A 14,826-nucleotide genomic window follows, 5' to 3' on the forward strand; every position below is an offset into this window, starting at 1 on the left:
ATAAAAATTCATACCCATACTTTTTTACATATAAGAGAATATCATGTTAGCATAATATAATACTATAACCTCAGTCTTTTAATTGAATATCCAATGCCTCATTAGCTTTTAAGAATTAGAGAGGATACACCACTAGCAATATTTCTATAGTGATATACCTTGTACAAAAAATCATAAATTTTGAATTTTCTTAAATTATATATGCACGTAAAAAAATCTATGAAGCTATTCTAGTTATATATCATTTAACTTGCACCTACAAAAACTCACAAATCATGGTATATAGACTCCAATAACATTATTCTTTGATAGAATATGTCCTTTTGACTCATCCTTTAAATGTAAAGGAATGTTATCTTCACTATTTTTGTATAACTTTTCTTGAGCACTTTTTAGTCATAGCGATAAATTATCTGATTGAAAAAACTGAAGAAAATATAAATGATTTGTCTTTTATACTATAAAAAAAGTGTACACAAAAAAGAATGCAAACATATTTCTCTTAAATTTAAAGTACTATTTAAAAAATTCTTAAATTCACACTTCAAATGAGAAATCTATAACAATGATGGTAGAGGTGATCATGTTTCGATTTCTAATCACAGATCCACAGTATTTAATTTATTTATATTTGATCTGCAATTTGCGGATATTATCTGATCCACAGGATCATTGGATTGGATCTAATCCACAGTCAAAAAGGATCGAAGTACGAACTTTACATTTCTATTCGGAGATCCGAAATTAAATTAAAAATTATAAATAAAAATATATAATCTCTTTTTAATACTCACTCACTCAAAATCCTAATCCACATTTCCTCCTCTCATCTCTACATTGGCTCTTCCATCTTATTGTTCAACCTTGCCACCACACTAGAGGTTGTCGACTCGCCTCACCTCCTTACTCCTCCTCTGTGTCACCAGACTGTCCAGTCCTCTCTTCCTCGGTCCATCTGCTCCTCTTCCCTAATTCTCTACCGCTCGCCTTATCACCGATGTTCCTTGTTCTGATCTTATCCTCCTCATCTCTATTCATTGCCATTGTTCAAGTGTTTGTTAAGGTTCGTCGTCACCATTCTGCTTCAAGCTTCTACTTCTTCTTTTGGCTTTTACTTCGGCGTCTTCTTCTGGCTTCTGCTTCTGTTTCTATTATGATGGTTTCAGTGGCTAAGAGAAGGGGGGTTGAATCTTAGCCCCATTTTTCTTGAATACACTTTCTGGTCTTTTAGGAGACTTTTTTGTTTTTGTCTCGTCCCTAGCCACGAGACTTTTTATTTTTGTCTCGTCACTTGGCACGAGATATTTTTTATTTTAGCTCCTATACAGCAGAAACAGAAATGGAGTAGTAGAGAGAGAAGATTACACCCAGATATATCCTGGTTCAGCTGTTAAGTGCAATGCAGCCTACATCCAGTCTCCATCACAATAATGATGGAATTTCACTATAATCATCCAGATTACAAACTGTAAAGTGCTAACCCAACTTACAAGGGAATTCCCACAGAATCATGAAACACAACATAGATGAACAAAGGAACTCTAAGACATCTATGGTTTTTTCTTTTAATTTTGCACTCTCTGCCTTTTTTCGCTCTATGGCTTTTTCATACAAACCTCACTTTTTGCCTTTTTTCCATGAGACTCAAGACATGACAAAATTAAACAGAAAAATTACAAAACAGAATACATTGAAGGAGAAGAAAATCTGTAAGCTTAGGTAGCTATGAGACTTCTGTGCCTTGCACTCTCACTTTCTTCCCTTGAATCAAACCGTGACTATTCACTCCTTTTATATAGAAGAGAAGGCTTCACAGTTGAAACAAAAACAAGTTTAACCACTTTTCCTTCAAAACAGATCCGGTTCGGCCACAGAGAGAGAAGAGGTAACTCATGCAAGACCCAACATGCAAGTACCTCTAGTTCTTCCTTGGTCATCACTCTTCATCAATCCGAGCGCTCCATCCTTGGCTTGCTCTCCAAGATGGATTTCTGGCCCTTGATGCTTCATGATGATGATGGCTTCATCTGCTCCAATCTCTGCCTCTTCCATCACTTCGCCACTCTAGCTACTTCCTGTGGTGGTTGAGCAGAATCAGAGACAAGCCATGTCTCCAAAGATTCCCTTCTTGCTAGCCGAATCTCCTTCTTTCTTTTTGAGTATGAAGGACCTGAGATTACCTCACCAAATCTTGTCACTTTTGGTGATAATCTCAGCCACAGCATACTTTTATTGAGTTATGTTTTCTTGCCATCATTAGTTTGATGGTCTTGATGCATGCAGCTTCTTCTTTCTTTTGATAGCTTAACATAGCTTCCATTGTTTCCTGGATAATAACCGAAGAGAGAAGCAAATAGAGAGAGAAGAGAGAAATTTGAAAAGCATTGATTTAGGAAAGAGAATAAGATTAAATGAAATGATTCTTTTCTTGCTGAGTAGCGTGTAGTCATTAGTGCTACAATCAAATCAAGTGTCTTGCTTTCTCTCTCATAGTTCCCATGTAATAAATGACAATGTAATAAATTTTGAAATCCATCACATGGTGAAATGCTTGGATCCGTTGGAAGCAGTTTTGCTTTCTTTCTTTCATTTGTTTCGGATCATGCATGAGGAATTAACATTGGGTTTAGTTGTTACAATTATTTAATTCTGGCCCAATAGTAACATTTTCTTTCCTGATAAATTTTGGATCATGCATAGAGCAAATAGGAAAGCATTTTCAGCTTGGACTTGTAACCATAATGGATTATATTGGCCCAAGTAACAAAAAATTAATTCAGCCATACTCATCATATTTTATCAAAACCAAAGATTGAATGTAATTTGGCTTACACCAAAAATTTATTTTTCAGCCCAAATAAACCTGCATTGCAAAAATTAATTTAATCATTCAATCCAATATTAATTTAATAATTCTTGCAATTAATTATAGTAATAATGTTTGATCATCACTTAATTAGAAATAGAGTTTTCCAAACTCATCAATCTCCCCCTTGATGACAAACATTATTAAAAATTGAAATGGAAAGAAATTAAAAGATTGAGTAAAGAATACTCCCTTTGAATTTTAAATTTCTCCCCCTTTCAAATTGTCACATGGCTCCCCCTTAATATATGCCATTTTTTCCAAGAGAAGCTTTATACCTGTAACAATTTAATCAAGCTTCAAGTAACAATGTTATTTAGCATATTCATTTCATGATGCTAAATGCTTGATTTATGAGCAAATTTGAATGATATTTACAAAACTTATTTGCTATCACAAATTTGATTTTCTGCTCAAACACACCATAAACAATCAAAAACTGTTTTGGTAGTAAACTTGCTGTTCAAAAATATTTTTCACTAAATCAGAGTAATCTTGGTAGGAAGAATATTTTTCATTCATGATTTAAACTTTCCAAACACAGCGATTTTTATTATTAGGAACTACCAAAAATAAATCCAACTAAAAATCATTTTATCAAGGTAAGTAAAATGTATTATAAACACAGTAATCACACATTTTACCAAGATAAACATCAAGTACTGGCAGCAATAAAGGCAAACCGAATGCATCAACATAAACCAAATGCATTGTTTATTCTTCAACAGAGGTGATCATGAATTTTCACAAGATGAAAATTTTATCCCCTGTTTTCAATTTCCCTGTTCCAATTTCAATTTTTTAACCTTATTCTCCCCCTTTTGTCATCAAAGGGGCACCTGCAATCAAAATTTAGTCATAGGAAACAAGATATGCAAAATATAACCAGACAAAATAGAGTATCACAGAGTATCTCAGAGTTATAGCAGTATCTTAACACAAAACAGAGAAATAGAATGAGCCTATTTAAGCCAATATCTTAAACTTAAACAGAAAGTTAATCATCAGACAAATGCAGATTAGATTCTCCTTCATTTTCTTCATCTCCCAAATCTTTCGCCAAGTTTTTCAGCATTAGACCCACTCTGTCTTTGCATCTCATCCATGATCTTTCAGATTCATATGCTAGTTTACGTGCAGCCTTATGAGATTGTATCATGACTTCTGACATATTTGAAAATTCTGTGAGAATTTCTTTGATAGACTTTGTGGTCTTGGAGGACTCAGGTCTGCCCTCAGACTCACTTTCTGAAGCCATGGATTTCTTGCTTTTGGTTCCTTTCACTGCTCCGCCTCCTTTGACCATTGACACTTTGTTCTCTACTTTCTCATTCAAAAGATCAACTTTAAAGAATTCAAATATACTGGTTAAGAACATACCATAGGGCAGATTTGCCTTTCTGGTGCTCTTGACCGAGTCCCACATATGGCGGATCATAATATAACCAAAAGAAATGGGAGTAGATGTAATGAGTGCAAATAAGATGAGGGAGTCAGAATATGTTACTCTATTGTGAGACCCGCTTTGAGGAGTTAGGATGTGGGTGATGATCCTGTGAAGCAATGAGTTGGTGGAGCCTAAAGCTTTGTGAGTAGGAATATTTCCATCCAAGCCTGAGAAACGCTCACATATGTGTTGAAGAACAACTGTATGGGTGACGCCAACCTGTGAGTCCCACATTTCGGCCATGTATGCTCTTGGCCCTTCATCTTTGTATCCCAAGGCAGTTCCAATGGTGGCAGTGTCAAGAGTGATGTGAACTCTTTTTACATATGAATGGATGGTGCCATCAATTAGGCGCATGTTGGCGTAGAACTCACGGACCAGTCCTGGATAAACTGGCTTCTGGATTTAAAGCAGAGGAGTCCATTGAAGCAGTTCGAAGAGAAGGGAAACATTTATTCCCTTGTTGGCGACAGTCTCAAGATTGACAAGGTATGTCAAACAGAGATGACACTTTTGTATGACTTCCTTGTGGAATTCATAAGAAGTGCAAGAGTTGAATCTGGCAGGATCGAAGTGGGAGTGATTCTTGGCAAATTTATTTTTGAACTCCAAGGATTCCAGATTTGCCGGTTCCATGGTGTTGTGTAGAGCGAAGCCCTTTGATTTCTGACCACTTTTCCCAGGGGTGGCTTTCTTTGGTGATGGTGGTGGTGATGCGATGGGTGAAGTGTGAGATGATTCTTCCTCAACACTCGGCTCCTTATTTTTGCCTCGGCCTGAACTTTTCTAGGCAATTACTTTCTTTCTCATGGTGGAAGTTCATTTGGATGGTGGTGAAGGAGAGGATGAGGATGTAGAATGAATGTGGATATGAGTGTGGGTTTGTGGAGAGGGGGGTCTTTTGAGAAAGGCAAATGCGTTCACTTTTCCTAGAGGCCGTTTTCTTCTTCATGATGAAGAGAAGATATGGAGTTGGAAGAAGAGGAAAGGGCCGAAGAGTGTGGAGAGTGGAGAGAGGTTAGAGGTGCATTAAATGTTGATTGGAAAGGGAAGTTAATGATCAACATGGCGCGGTTATTAACCAAGGGATTTTTAAAAAGTGGTTTCCTAGAATCAAGGGATTAGATGGAGAGAGTGATTTGATTTGACAATAACCACTTCCAATAGGATTTGATATGACAACAAAAAGATCTTGATCATCATAAAATGAGGGATCAATCAAAAAGTCAATGTGGGGTTAAAGAGATTTTGTGGGGCCCATGAGGAATAAAGTCTGCACAGCCTCCCCCTTAATTACAGCTTCTCCAACATGCTTGAAATTTATCTCGTCCATTCCTACGAGATAAAACTGAGCAGAGTTAGAATTTCACAGATTTTCAACAAAACTTAAATCAAATATTCCCAAGCTCTTTCTTAGAGAACATAATTTGTCTTCACAGAGGGGTTTTGTAAAAATGTCAGCAAGTCGATTTTCAGATTTTACAAATTGAATATTAATAGTACCCTTTTGCACATGTTCTCAAATAAAATGATATTTGATTTCAATGTGCTTTGTTCTTGAGTGCAAAACAGGATTTTTTAAAATATTTATTGCACTCATGTTATCACAAAATAGTGGTATACTATTGATCTTTAATTTGTAATCTTCCAACTGCGTTTTTAACCATATTAATTATGAACAACAAGCAGATGCAGATATATATTCAGCTTCAGCTGTGGATAGAGCAACTGTGGCTTGTTTCTTGCTTAACCACATGTTGAGTGAGCTTCCAAGGAAACAACACATGCCAGAGGTAATTCTTCTATCCACTCTATCTCCCGCATAATCTGCATCACAAAACCCTACTGCACAAAAATCATCAGATTTTGGATACCACAAGCCATAATCACATGTTCCCTTAATATTTCTAATGATGCGTTTAACAGCCGAAAGATGGGATTCTTTTGGGTGAGATTGAAATCTTGAACATACACCCACACTTTGAACAATATCCGGTCTAGAGGAGGTAAGATACATTAATGAACCAATCATTCTCCTATACCGTGTTTCATCCACATCTTTGCCATTATCATCCTTTTCAAGTTTATTGTTTGGATGCATTGGTGTTCCCATTGGTTTAGAATTTTCTAGGCCAAACTTTTTGGTAAGTTCTTTTGCATACTTTCCTTGGTGAATAAAAGTACCACTAGGAGTTTGTTTAATTTGGAGGCCAAGAAAGAAAGTAAGCTCTCCCATTAAACTCATCTCAAACTCACTAGTCATGAGTTTTCCAAACTCTTCACACAAGGATTCATTGGCCGAACCAAACACAATGTCATCCACATAAACTTGAACTAGAAGAATATCATCATTAGATGCTTTAATAAATAAAGTCGTGTCCGTGGTACCCCTTTGAAATTGATTTTCTAATAGGAAGGCACTAAGCCTTTCATACCAAGCTCTTGGAGCTTGCCTAAGGCCATAAAGAGCCTTTGAAAGTTTGAAAACATGATTTGGAAAATCTTTATGTTCAAAACTGGGGGGTTGGGCCACATACACTTCTCTATCAATAAAGCCATTAAGAAAAGCACATTTGACATCCATTTGAAATATTTTGAAACCCTTATGGGTAGCATAGGCAAGAAGCAACCTAATTGCTTCCATTCTAGCTATCGGAGCAAAAGACTCATCAAAATCTATTCCCTCTTCTTGATCGTAACCTTGAGCCACTAATCTAGCCTTGTTACGAACAACTTATCCATCCTCACCAAGTTTATTTTTAAACACCCACTTAGTACCCGTAACTTTCTTACCATCCGGATGAGGTACTAAAGTCCAAACCTCATTCTTGTCGAATTGAGCAAGCTCCTCTTCCATGGCCTTGACCCATGATGGGTCTTCAAGAGCTTATTTCACATTATTGGGCTCCATTTGTGACAAAAATGTAAAGTTGCTTGGTTCGGATTGTCTTTTGGTTAAGGATCTTGTTGTCACTCCTTGGGAGGGATCACCAATTATGAAGTCATGAGGATAACCCCTCATAGACTTCCATTCTTTAGGCTTCCTTTGTGGTGTTGAGCTTTGATGAGTTTCTGTTGGTCTCACTGTTTCAGTTTCTCGTGCTGGCTCAGGAGACAAAATAGAAATGTCTCCTCCAATCTGACGAGACAATTCTGGACTGACAGATTCTTCAATTTGGGCAGACTTGGGATTTTCTTTGCTTGTTCCAGCTCCTTCATAATCTGAATCAATATCTATCACAGTACTGGGAATTAAGTTAGAATCACAAAAAGTAACATGTATAGATTCCTCTATGGTTCTATGTTCTTTAAGGTAAATCCTATAGGCCTTGCTAGTGGTGGAGTATCTAACAAACATTCCTTCATAAGATTTTAGATCAAACTTACCAAGATTTTCTTTGTTGTTAAGCACAAAACATTTGCATCCAAAAATATGAAAGTACTTAAGATTTGGAGGGGTTCCTTTCCACAGCTCATAAGGAGTTCTTTTCAACCCTTTTCTAATTATTGTCCTATTCAAAATATAACATGCTGTATTTACAGCTTCAGCCAATAGAAATTTTGGAACCTCATTCTCACATAACATAGCCCTAGTCATTTCTTGAAGGCTTCTATTCCTTCTTTCAACAACCCCATTTTGTTGAGGTGTTCTAGGACATGAAAAATTATGAGAAATTTCAAAGTCATCACAGAATTTTTCAAAGTCTTGGTTTTCAAATTCTCTTCCGTGATCACTTCTCAAATGAGCTACTTTTAAATCTTTTTCATTTTGAATTTTCTTGCAAAGGGTTGAGAAAGCATGGAAAGCATCACTTTTATGAGCAAGAAAAAGTACCCAACCAAATCTAGAGTAATCATCTACCACTACCAAACCATAGTGTTTACCTCCTAGACTTTGTGTTCTAGTTGGACCAAAAAGATCAATGTGTAACATCTCTAATGGCCTTTTGGTTGAAATTCCATCTTTTGGTTTAAAAGAGGATTTGACTTGTTTGCCTAATTGACAAGTATCACAAGTAAGATCCTTATCAAATTTAATTTTAGGAATTCCTCTAACCAGATTTTTCTTCACTAGCTTAGAAATTTGGTACATGCTAGCATGACCCAACTTTCTATGCCATAGCCATTTTTCAGATTCAAGAGATGTAAAACATGTTACATTTTGTTCTTTCAAATCCTCAAGAGTTAATCCATATACATTGTTGCATCTCTTAGCTTCAAAAAGAATATCCCCAATTTTTTCACAAACAACCAAGCATACAAATTTTCTAAAAATTACTTCAAATCCTAAATCACACAATTGACTTACACTAAGTAAATTATGTTTCAAACCATTGACAAGAAGAACATCATTTATACAAGATGAAAAGTTTTTACCAACTTTTTCAACAGTCACTATCTTTCCTTTTCCATCATCACCGAAAGTGACAAGTCCTCCATCATATTCATCAAGCTTTATGAAGAAGGTTGTCTTTCCGGTCATATGCCTAGAGCATCCGCTGTCCATGTACCACATATTTTCCATCCTCTTGGATGCTAGGCATACCTACAAAATAAGCTCAAGTGACCTTAGGTATCCAAATTTTCTTGGATCCTTTCACGTTAAACCATCTCATATGTCCCAAATCATTGTAATAAAAAATAACCTTGTAAACTTTATCACCAATCATTCTTTCACCAAAGAAACACTGAACGGGAAAATGACCACTTCGGTTACACAACCTACAAAACCTTGGAGTTACTGTTTTGTTAAAGTAGGTGGGATCTTGAAACCTTGTATCATTGGATGAAGAAGCTTTATCTTTAAAGGAAGGTTTCCTATCAGATTTATAAAACCCCAGACCAGCTTTATCAAAGAGTGATTTTTGACTAGCCAAAATTTGATTAAGATTTTCAGAACTTTGAGTAAATTTGGCTAAGTCATTTTCAAGACTTTTGACCTTTTTCAGCAACTCTTCATTTTCCTTAAAACAGTTTACATATGCAACTACCGAATGATCACTTTCACAACTTCTAAGTTGAGCTTTCAATTGCTTATTTTCTTCCACAAGATCACAAGCAGTTTCGGCCTCCCTTAGCTTTTCTTTGAGAAAATCGTTTTCAGCTTTAAGAATGAAAATTTATTGTTCAAGATCTTGATTATCAGTCAGAAAACATCTTATTTTTTCAGAAAGGTGATCTATCATAAGATGAAGGTCTTCAGTGTCAGGGTTTTGAAAAAATACCTTATCTACATGATTTGCCAAGAGACAAGGCTGTGACTTGGTCTCAGATTCTTCATCACTGTCTGAGTCATTTTCTAAGTCTTCCCATGATGCAATAAGGCCCTTCTTCTTCCCTCCTTTTTTCTTCTCCTCCCTTTTTAACTTAGGACAATCAGATTTGTAATGCCCCATTTCCTTGCAGTTGAAACAAGTCACTTTGCTAAGGTCTTTCTTCATTTTTCTTGAGCTGCCGCCTTTGCCTTTGAACTTCATCATTTTTCTGAATTTTTTGGCAAACAACACAAATTCATTTTCAGAGGAGTTATCACTGGATTCATCATCCAGAGGGTTAGTTACAGAAGAAAATGCAATTCCTTTCTTTTTTGACTCCTTTTTTAAATAAGTGTTTTCAAAAGCAAGAAGGTTTCCTCTCAAATCATCAAGTGTCATGGAATCAAGATTACTGCTCTCAGAAATAATTAAAGCTTTTGTTTCCCACTCTTTAGTGAGACATCTCAGCACTCTTCTCACAAGCACAGAATCAGAATGTGTTACTCCCATAGCATCCAAGCCAACAGTAATGGTGTTGAACCGTTCGAACAGTTCATCAATGGATTCTCCTTCCTTCATTGTAAACATTTCATATTCCCTATTTAACATGTCTATTCGAGTCTTCTTTACAATGGTGGTTCCTTCATGAGTGATTTGTAATTTATCCCAGATTTCTTTTGCCGTTGTGCATCGTGATACCCGTCGGTACTCCTCGAAGCTGATAGCACAGTTGAGTAGATTTATAGCCTTGTCATTTAGCTCCACTTTCTTCCTATCTTCTTCGGTCCAGTTTACTTCTGGTTTAAGAGTGACTACTCCTTCAACACTTGTGTTAGTAGAAAACTGTGGTCCTTCTAGGATGATCTTCCAAAGCCTGTAGTCTACTGCTTGCACAAAGATCTTCATTCTCTCCTTCCAATAGGTATAGTTTTTCCCATTGAAAAAAGGCGGTCTATTGCTTGACTGCCCTTCTGTGAGATTGTACGATACCATATTTGAGCCACTGCTTTCTACCATGAGGATCTTTTCTCCAAGCTGCAAAGCTTGATCTCTTTGAGACCAAGCTCTGATACCAATTGATGGTTTCAGTGGCTAAGAGAAGGGGATTGAATCTTAGCCCCCTTTTTCTTGAATACACTTTCTGGTCTTTTAGGAGACTTTTCTGTTTTTGTCTCGTCCCTAGCCACAAGACTTTTTATTTTTGTCTCGTCAATTGGCACGAGATATTTTTGAATTTAGCTCCTATACAGCAGAAACAGAAATGGAGTAGTAGAGAGAGAAGATTACACCCAAATATATCCTGTTTCAGCTGCTAAGTGCAATGCAGCCTACATCCAGTCTCCATCACAATAATGATGGAATTTCACTATAATCATCCAGATTACAAACTGTAAAGTGCTAACCCAACTTACAAGGGGATTCCCACAGAATCATGAAACACAACATAGATGAACAAAGGAACTCTAAGACATCTATGGCTTTTTCTTTTAATTTTGCACTCTCTACCTTTTTTCGCTCTATGGCTTTTTCATACAAACCTCACTGTTTGCCTTTTTTCCATGAGACTCAAGACATGACAAAATTAAACAAAAAAATTACAAAACAGAATACATTGAAGGAGAAGAAAATCTGTAAGCTTAGGTAGCTATGAGACTTCTGTGCCTTGCACTCTCACTTTCTTCCCTTGAATCAAACCGTGACTGTTCAATCCTTTTATATAGAAGAGAAGCCTTCACAGTTGAAACAAAAACATGTTTAACCTCTTTTCCTTCAAAACAGATCCGGTTCGGCCACAGAGAGAGAAGAGGTAACTCATGCAAGATCCAACATGCAAGTACCTCTAGTTTTTCCTTGGTCATCACTCTTCATCAATCCGAGCGCTCCATCCTTGGCTTGCTCTTCAAGATGGATTTCTGGCCCTTGATGCTTCATGATGATGATGGCTTCATCTGCTCCAATCTCTGCCTCTTCCATCACTTCACTACTCTAGCTACTTCCTGTGGTGGTTGAACAGAATCAGAGACAAGCCATGTCTCCAAAGATCTCCTTCTTGCTGGCCGAATCTCCTTCTTTCTTTTTGAGTATGAAAGACCTGAGATTACCTCACCAAATCTTGCCACTTTTGGTGATAATCTCAGCCACAGCATACTTTTATTGAGTTATATTTTCTTGCCATTATTAGTTTGATGGTCTTGATGCATGCCGCTTCTTCTTTCTTTTGGTAGCTTAACATAGCTTCCATTGTTTTCTGGATAATAACCGAAGAGAGAAGCGAATAGAGAGAGAAGAGAGAAATTTGAAAAGCATTGATTTAGGAAAGAGAATGAGATTAAATAAAATGATTCTTTCCTTGCTGAGTAGCGTGTAATCATTAGTGCTACAATCAAATCAAGTGTCTTGCTTTCTCTCTCATAGTTCCCATGCAATAAATGACAATATAATAAATTTTGGAATCCATCACATGGTGAAATGCTTAGATCCGTTGGAAGCAATTTTGCTTTCCTTCTTTCATTTGTTTCGGATCATGCATGAGGAATTAACATTGGGCTTAGTTGTTACAATTATTTAATTCTGGCCCAATAGTAATATTTGCTTTCTTGATAAATTTTGGGTCATGCATAGAGTAAATAGGAAAGCATTTTCAGCTTGGACTTGTAACCATAATGGATTATATTGGCCCAAGTAACAAAAAATTAATTCAGCCATACTCATCATATTTTATCAAAACCAAAGGCTGAATGTAATTTGGCTTGTACCAAAAATTTGTTTTTCAGCCCAAATAAACCTGCATTGCAAAAATTAATTTAATAATTCTTGCAATTAATTATAGTAACAATGTTTGATCATCACTTAATTAGAAATAGAGTTTTTCAAACTCATCATATTAAATTATGTGTTCTGGGTTCTGCTCCTATTTCTTTTAAGTTCTAGGTTTAGGATTCTAGTTTGATTTTCTATTTTAAATATGGATTCTATCAACTATTAAATTTAGATATACTACTATTAGAAAATTTTGGTTCTATGATGCGTGAGCATCTTTCCCTTATTTTTTGTCTATTTTAAATTAGAATTTATTGAGTTTAAGTATATTTTAGTGTTAAAATCCTCCTTGGATACTACTTTGAGTTGTTTTAATGTTTTAATTATTTTAGGTGAAGTTCGGATCAGTTTGGCAGAGTTTTGCGCAAGAAAAAGAAGAATTAGAGCTGCCCACTAAGGCGCTAAATACTAAGATGGCATTTAGCGCCAGCAACTCAGCAACGCAAGAGGAGTTTCTGCCCTCAAGGGCACTAAACGTCAAACCTGGCGTTTAGCGCTAGGCAATCCGGATCACAACCTCATCAAAGGAGCATCTTTAGTTGGATATAACTTTTAATTACTCTATTTTATTTTATTTTAATTAATTTATAAACAAAATCTCTTAGGTTTAGAATTTATTATTTTATTTTAGTTTCAAATCAAATTAGGTTAGATATAAAAAGGAAAAGATTCACCCTTCTGAAGATCTTCTGACTTCAGCATTTTCACATTTTCTGAACCCTAGTTTTCTCTCTGAAACTTGAGTAATTAAACCTCCTTGGTTAAAGTTAGGAGCTCTGTTTATTTATATCGATTGAGACTATTACTCTTCTATTTTGATTAATGTATTGATTCAATTTCAAGGATTACTTTCGTTCTTCATTTTATGAATATGGGTAGATTGGAAGAATAACCCTTATTCTATATGCGTTCTTGTGATTCTTGGAAGAGATATCTCACCTGAACAACAGCTTGAAAGTAAATTCCTCTTAAATCGTTAATTACTTGAACTAATCGGGATACATGACATATAATCCTCTTAACTTTGGGTAATTAGGATTTTGTGGCCATAAACTAAAATTGAACTTAACCCTCTAATCGAAATTAAGTGACCAAGACATTGGCGGTTAACTAGGCTATAAGAGACTAAATCACTAATACATTAGGGTTTAGTCACTAATAGTTTGTCATGAAATGGATCTTGCATGATTAAAATAGTTGATAAAAAAACTTAATCCGAAAAAGTAAACATCTTCGATACCTTAATTGCTTTCTCTCGTATATCTCATGCCACTCTCACTGTTTGCATTTTCTATTCTCTGAACTACTATTTAATATTTTTTGAACCCTTAAAATATCACTTTCTGTTTACTTGACTAAAGAATCATTCGACCATTGTTGCTCAATCTATCAATCCTCGTGGGATTAACCATCACTCACCTGAGGTATTACTTGGTACGATTCGGTGCACTTGTTGATTAGTTTGTGGATCTAAAAATTCTGCACCAAATTTTTGGTGCTGTTGCCAGAGATTGACTGTGATTAATAACTGACCGTTGTCTGATTACTTAGATTAAGGGTTTTCCTTAGTTTTATTTGTCTACATTTATTTTAATATTCGAATTAGGTTCAGTTTGTTTTTCATTAATTTCAAAAATTAAGTTTGCTGTGGTCAAGCATGTTGTATTAAAGTGATTTATGTTTGGTCATTTTATATCAAAATGGATTATAGTAAAATAAATATGGTTTAGATTGCATTACTCAAAATCACTTTTAGATGAAAAATTACTAAAATAAACATCAATTTAAATAATTTTTTATATTTTATTATCATTTTAATTTAGATATTTAAATAATCTTATTAATTAATTTTATAATAAAATTAATATATATTATTTTAAATAAAAATAACATATAAAAATTAACAAAATAAAATTAAAAATAATAAAATCAAATATTTATCTTCATAGTAACGAAAACAAATCTAAAAATTTTTAATGATGTATTTTATATAGTATATTTTTAGTTCTCTTAGTACTCTTTTTTAGTATTTTATAGTTTTTTATTATTATTATTATTATTATTATTATTATTATTATTATTATTATTATTAATTTTTTTTAATTTACTTTACTTAATGGAATCAATAAATCATATTATAAAAAAATAATAATAAATATAATATATAAAAATCACAATTATAAGAATGTATAATGTCAAATAAAAATTTAACAAAAAATAAAAATAATAAATAATAAAAAAAGAGAGTTCATATAAAGAGAAATAATAAGAAGGCCAATTTCATAAATAATACAATAACATGTCTATTTGGTAAAGAAAAAATAAATGTTTAGGATAAATGGTTAAAAATCCGTTAGTGAAACGCAGAAGTTATAAATTGTTGCTTCTGATAAACATGATTTTAAATAAAAAATCACTGTTTTTGCCAAACCAAAAAT

This window comes from Arachis stenosperma, chromosome 5, assembly GCF_014773155.1.
Source record: "Arachis stenosperma cultivar V10309 chromosome 5, arast.V10309.gnm1.PFL2, whole genome shotgun sequence".
Classification (NCBI taxonomy): Eukaryota; Viridiplantae; Streptophyta; class Magnoliopsida; order Fabales; family Fabaceae; genus Arachis; species Arachis stenosperma.